Genomic DNA, 6,733 nt, shown 5'->3' with positions numbered 1-6,733 from the left:
GGGACTTGAAGTAAACTGGACAACCCCAAGGAACAAACGAGAAAATCTACAGATGCTGGAGATCCGAGCAACACACACAAAATGCTAGAGGAACTCAGCAGGCCAGGCAGCATCTATGGAAAAGAGTATAGTCGATGTTTCATGCCAAGACTGTTGGGTATGTGATCGTGAGCCACCTTAAGCTGTACCAATCCTTTTGCTACGAGTCCTGCAGTGATGTTATTGAATCAGGAGTTCCGGGTCATAGACCCAACAACGATGAAGGATCAGTGATACTATTGTGAGTGAGCTTGATGAATGATTTGGAGGGAAACCTGTGGGCCATACTCTTCCCATGCATTCATGACTTTTCTCTCTCTTGGTGGCAGATTGTGTGTGTGGGGTACTGTTCAGGAACCCTGACGTGTAAGTGCACTGAATTTTATAGTGTACTCACCCTGTGTGTTCCGTCAGTGATAGGGTAAATATTTATGGTGATGAAGAGGGAATCAGTCTAGTGGGCTGTTGTACTGTATGACGTTGAGCTCCTTGGGTGCTTTTGGAGTTTCACATGTACAGGAAAAGCAAATTATTCAATTGATTAGATTAGATTATGAGGACATGCAGTCCTCTTTTATTGTCATTTAGTAATGCATGCATTAAGAAATTATATCACAGAAACACATGACAAACCGACTTAAAAACTGACAAAAACCACATAATTATAACATAGTTCCAACAGTGCAAAGCAATACCGTAATTTGATAAGAACAGACCATGGGCACGGTAAAAGTCTCAAAGTCTCTCGAAAGTCCCATCATCTCACACAGACGGTGAACCTCCAGCGCCGCAAACTTGCCAATGCAGCATCCTGGGAGCATCCGACCACAGTCTGGCTCCAAGTCCGTTCGAAAACTCCGAGCCTCCAATCTGCTCTCCGACACTGAGCACCATCTCTGCCAAGCGCTTCGAGCCCGGCCCCAGCAACAGGCAATAGGCAAAGCCAAGGATTTGGGGCCTTCCCCTCCGGAGATTCTCGATCGCACAGTAGCAGCGGCAGCGAAGCAGGCATTTCAGAAGTTTCTCCAGGTGTTCCTCTGTGCTTCTCACGGCTGTCTCCATCAAATCAGGATTGTGCACGGCCCCCTAGTTAACACATAATCGACTCAGTCCTTGTAGTTCATTGAAAGGTTTTGGAGAATCAGAAGGTGACTTGCATGTCACAAGATGCCAAGCCCCTGTCCTAATTCAATAGCCATTGTTTCCTTATTGTTGCTGCTTTAGTTGAGTTTCTCATCAATGGTGACCTGGAAATATAAATGCTGAGGTTTGGCGCTGTATGTGGTTTGAGCATCAACAGTCAGTGATTAGTCTCTTTCTTGTCATTGATGATTATTGATTCTTGGATCATTGGAACCTCTTCTGCAGCAGGGGTGACCTGCACAAGAGGGACAGGTTGCACCTAAACTGTGGGGAGCTAATATTCTGGCAGGGAGCTTCGCTAGTGTTACTTGGGGGGGCTGAAACTAGTTTGGCAGGGGGATGGGAAGCAGAGCAACAGGTCAGAAAGTGGAGGGATGGAGAGGAAGGTAGATATCAGGGTCAGTGAAAAACAGGCAGAAGCAAAGTAACAGATACAATTGGATGGATAGTTTGAAGTGTCTGTATTTCAATATTAGGAGTGTTTTGGGTAAGTGTGATCAACTTAAAAGCATGGTTCAGTACATGGAACTATGATGCTCTCGCCATTACAGAGACTTGGCTGAGAGAGGGACAGGAATGGGTGCATAATGTCCTAGGGCTTTGAGGTTTTAGAAAAGGTAGGGGGTTAAAAGTGGGGAAAATTTGTAGTACTAATCAGGGATAACACCACGTCTGCACTCAGAAGGGCCATAATGGGGGAGGGGGGCTCGTCCACTGGGTCCATATGGGTAAGACCTAAAAATCGGAAGGATGCAATTGCTCAAATGGGATTGTACTACAAACCACCAAGTCTCTCAATAGCCACTGGGACGTTGAGGAACAGATATGCAGACAGATTAAGGAAAGGTGTAAAAACAATAGAGTTGTTACCATAGGAGCTTCGACTTCAACTTCCCTAATATAAACTGGGACCTTCTTAGTACAAAAGTTTAAATCGAGCTGAATTTATGTAGATAGTTCAGTAAGGGGAGAGAGAGGCTGTACGGGACATAATAAACCTGAGCAAGTGACTGACATCTCAGGGAACAGTGACCACAATTCTGAAATTTTAAAATAGCTATAGATCAGAATAAGCATGGACCTTGTGGGACTGGAGTAGGGAAAATTACAAGAGCATTAGGCAGGAACTCTGTAAGGTTAATTGGGAACCGCTGTTTCTTGGGCAAGTCCACACTTGACGTGTGGAGGGTGTTTAAAGACTAACAGCACAGAGTACAAGACGGGCATGTTCCAGTCAGAAGGAAGGACAAGGATGGCAAGGTAAGAGATCCTTGGATATCAAAAGAAGTTATGAATTTATTCAAGAAGAAAAGGGAAATGTTTGTAAAGCTTAGGAAGCTAAGATCAAACAGAGCCTTTGAAGATTATAAAGAAGCTGGAAAAGAACTCAAGAAGGGAATTAGGAAAGCCAGGAGGGGTCATGAAAAGTCCTTGGCAAGTAGGATTAGAGAACTCCAAAGCATTCTATACATATATCAAGAGCGAGGGGATAACTGGGGAGAGATAGGATCAGTCAAGGTTAAAAGGGGGAACATTTGCATGGATGCAGAGGATGTGAATGAACACCCAAGTTGCTGTGGTCTTACATTGGATCTATTGAGTATGCCCACAAGAAAATAAATCACAGGGTTGTATATGATGACATATATGTACTTTGATAATAGATTTACTTTGAACTTTGGGTGAGGATCTCAATGAGTATATTACATCAGTTTATGTCAAGGAGAAGGACGTGGGAGATAGGAAACTCGGTGCCAAAAATATTGATTTACAGTTTGAGGTAGTGTTGGGTCTGTCAAAGAGATTTAAGGTGGATATTCACAAGGCTTGTTGGGATATATCCCTGGTTATTGAGAGAGGCAAGGGAAGAAATTGCTGAGACTTGACCAATACTTTTGTGTCCTCTCCAGCTACGGCACAGTCACAGAGTACTGGTGAGTAGCCAATTTTCCATTACTGAAGAAGAGAATGAAGGATAATCCTGGAAACTATAGGCAGGTGAGTTTCACATCAAAGGTAGGGAAGTTACTGGAGAGATTTCTTAGGAATTTTTCATGTAATTTTTGGTCAGTGCATAGGCGGCTGTAAATAGAATACTTAGTGCTCCTAAACACAGGCAGGCTGACAAAATTAGCTGACTGTCTTGAATAAGGGGGTGAAGGCAGATCAGTAAAAAATCCCTGCTACCACTATTGTGCTTGAGTGAAGTCGGGTGGAGATGGGTGTAGGGCCTTCTATGGCTGCTGGACGTCATGGGTGTAGACCAAATTTAGCAGATTTTCCAGCGTCTGCTACTACTAAACCTACGAGGGGCAGGGTTAAGTTTGCGTCTTTAGATAGGAAGAAAAGTTGTTGAATTTCTCATGAGTTAAGGTTTATGGCTTAAGCCGCCTTCATTTCCCTAATTCTCCCTTTCTTAGCCTTCTGACTACCAACAATGAACCCAGACAATGAAAAGATATCCCCCTATGAGTGTGGCTTTGACCCCCCTGGGACTGCACGTCTACCCTTCTCCCTCCGCTGCTTCTTAGTTGCAATTCTATAGCTTTTATTTGACTTAGAAATTGTTCTTCTTCTTCTGCTTCCCTGAGGGGATCAGCTTACCTCACCCCTCACTACCTCTTTATGGGCAGCAATCATCTTACTTTTAACCTTGGGCCTAATGTATGAATGACTCCAAGGAGGTCTAGACTGAGCAGAAGAAGAAAATTAATCCAAAGACTTAAAACATTTGATTTTGGCTCAATTAATTCGTGAAAACCCGTAAGCATCTTGTGTCTCCAATCCATTTCATCTTCTCCTCAGCATTCATCCCAGGTCTAACAGAACTTGCCCTAAACTGCTCTCGTCTTCTATCAGCACTCATCGGCCTAGAAGGCACAATATTATCCCTGTTTATTGCAATTTACCCCTGATCAACAGCAATAGCTACCCCAACCTGTTCTCTCGCGCCCATAATCTTGTTAACAATCTCAGTTTGCAAAGCCTCCTAGTAGCTACCACCCACGCTCACGGCTCAGACACACTAAAAAACTTCAGCCTCCTGCAATGCTAGAAATCATCGTCCCTACAATTATACTTTACCCAATTTCATGAACATCATCTAAAAAATGCCTGTGAGCCACCTCCATTTGTCACAGCCTCCTATGGTTTAAATGAGATATAGTAGTGGACTGAGAGCTTTGCATCCTCCAGCTAGGACTTGATCCTCTGTCATTCCCCTTAGTTGCACTAACCTGCTGATTGTTTCCACTGATATCACTTGCCAGCCAAACCCACCTCACTGATGCACCCTGCACCCGACACCGTATTTACATCAATCTCCTCATCACCTTACAACTACTCTTAATCTTAGCTTTTAGCGCCAGATAAATAACTCCATTCCACATTATATTTGAAGAACTTTAATCCCGACATTTATCATTATTATCCGCTGAGGTAACCAAACTGAATGCCTAAACGCAGGGACGTATTTCCTATTTTATACCCTCATACACTTTGTGCCCCTTCGAGTTGCTCTCCTCGTCCTTCAAAATGATCTTGGTTCACTCTCAATATTAACTTTATAATTCCTCCAACTCCTAAACACCAACTTATGAGCAAGTAAATTTTGGTAAAAATGCCACTTTACAGAGCTTATCTATGACTACCTAAACCCACGTTGAAGCTCCCATTGTCAGTTCCATAACTCTAGCTGCAATTTTACTAAAACTAGGAGGCTACGGAATGATACGAATTGTCACTGTACTTAACCCTCTCACAAAAGAGACACCTTGCCCATTTCTGATCTTAGCCCTTTGGAGGATTATTATAACCAGCTGCAACTGCTTACAACAAACAGACCTAAAATCTCTAATTGCCTACTCATCTGTAAGTCACGTGGGCTGGTAGCAGCAGCCATTCTCATTCAAACATCATGAAGCTTCACAGAAGCAACCGGCCTAGTAATTGCCCACAGCCTCATTTCATCTATCCTCTTCTGTTTAGCTAACACCAATTACGAACGAACATGGCCAAACACCACTCCTTACTCAAGGTATACAAGTTATTCTCCTATTAATAGGAACTTCATGATTTCTAGCTAATTTAGCAAATCCAGCTTCACCCCCCTCCCCTAACCTCATAATAAGGGAACTCCTTATCATCACCTCCCTATTCAAATGATCTCATTGAACTGATTTGGGGGTTTTACCAACCACCTCCTACTTCTTGTATGTGTATTATAACACAATGGGGGCCTGTACCTCATCACCTTATCCTCATAGACCCTTCTCACACACGAGAATGCATACTGGTATACAGTATCTCCACCTAATCCCAACACTCCTACAAATCTCCAAATCAGAATTATCCCGGGCTGAACATCCTGTAATTATAGTCTAAAAAAATCATTAGATTATGGTTCTAAAAATAAAAGTTAAACCCTTTTTAATTACCCAAGAGAGGTCTGGGACAAGGAAAGCTGCTAGTTTCTCCTATCCATGGTTCAAATCCATGGCTCACTTGAAGCTGCAGAAAGATAATAGATATCTGTTGGTCTTAGTTCAGCTCCATCTATTGGTGCAACTCCAAACTAAAGCTATGAACTCTTTAACCTTCAATACATCATTTCCCTCAACTTAATTCTCCTGTACCCCTTGACCCTACTCTGAATTTTCCTAGATCAGGGTTTAGAATCTATCATGACCAATTGAAATTGAATTAACACTGGAACCTTTGATAACAGTGTTAGCTTTAAATTCAACTCCTATTATCTTCACCCCTGTAGCCTTCTACATCACATAGTCTATCTTTGAATTTGCCCTAAGGTACATAAACTCAGACCCTAATCTCAATAAATTCTTTAAATATTTACGCCTATTCTTAATCACAATAATTGTTGTCATCACAGACAATAACCTAATCCAACATTTTGTTGGCTGAGAAGGCATGGCATTATATCATTTCTCCTCATTGGTTGATGATTCAGCTGAACTGATGCAACCACAGCCACTCTTCAAGTCATTATTTACAACCGCATCAGAGATGTTGGCTTTATTGTAAGTATAGCATGACTAGCCATTAACTCATGAGAAGTTCAACACCTCTTCTTCCTATCTATAGAAACAAACTTAACCCTGCCCGCTTCAGGTTTAGTATTCGCAGCTGCTGGAAAATCTGCTCAATTTGGTCTGAACCCATGACTTCCAGCAGCCAAAGAAGGCTCTACAGCAGTCTCTGTCTGACTTCACTCAAGCACAATAGCGGTAGCAGGGATGTTTTTTTAACTTATCTGCCTTCACCCCCTTATTCAAGACAGTCAGCTAATTTTGCCAGCCTGCCTGTGTTTAGGAGCCTTAACCATTCTATTTACGGCCACTTGTGCACTGACCGAAAATGACATCAAAAATCCTAGAAATCTCTCCAGTAATTTCCCTCTCCAGTCTATGATTTCCAGGATTATCCCTCATTCCCTTCTTGAATAATGGAAAATTAGCAACTCACCAGTCCTTGTGACTTTGCCTATGGCTAGAGCGGACACACATATATTGGTCAAGGGTTCAGCAATCTC

General features: G+C 42.6%; 1 pseudogene; it reads left to right on the top strand.

Annotated features, from left to right (window-relative positions):
- The first annotated feature begins 5,466 nt into the window (after window positions 1–5,466).
- On the top strand, window positions 5,467–6,647 carry LOC140204670 (NADH-ubiquinone oxidoreductase chain 5-like; annotated as a pseudogene).
- Window positions 6,648–6,733: the final 86 nt, after the last annotated feature.

This window comes from Mobula birostris, chromosome 11 (genome assembly GCF_030028105.1).
Source record: "Mobula birostris isolate sMobBir1 chromosome 11, sMobBir1.hap1, whole genome shotgun sequence".
Lineage (NCBI taxonomy): Eukaryota > Metazoa > Chordata > Chondrichthyes > Myliobatiformes > Myliobatidae > Mobula > Mobula birostris.
Note: the sequence above shows the minus strand (reverse complement) of the source record. Positions and strands in the feature narration are given on the sequence as shown.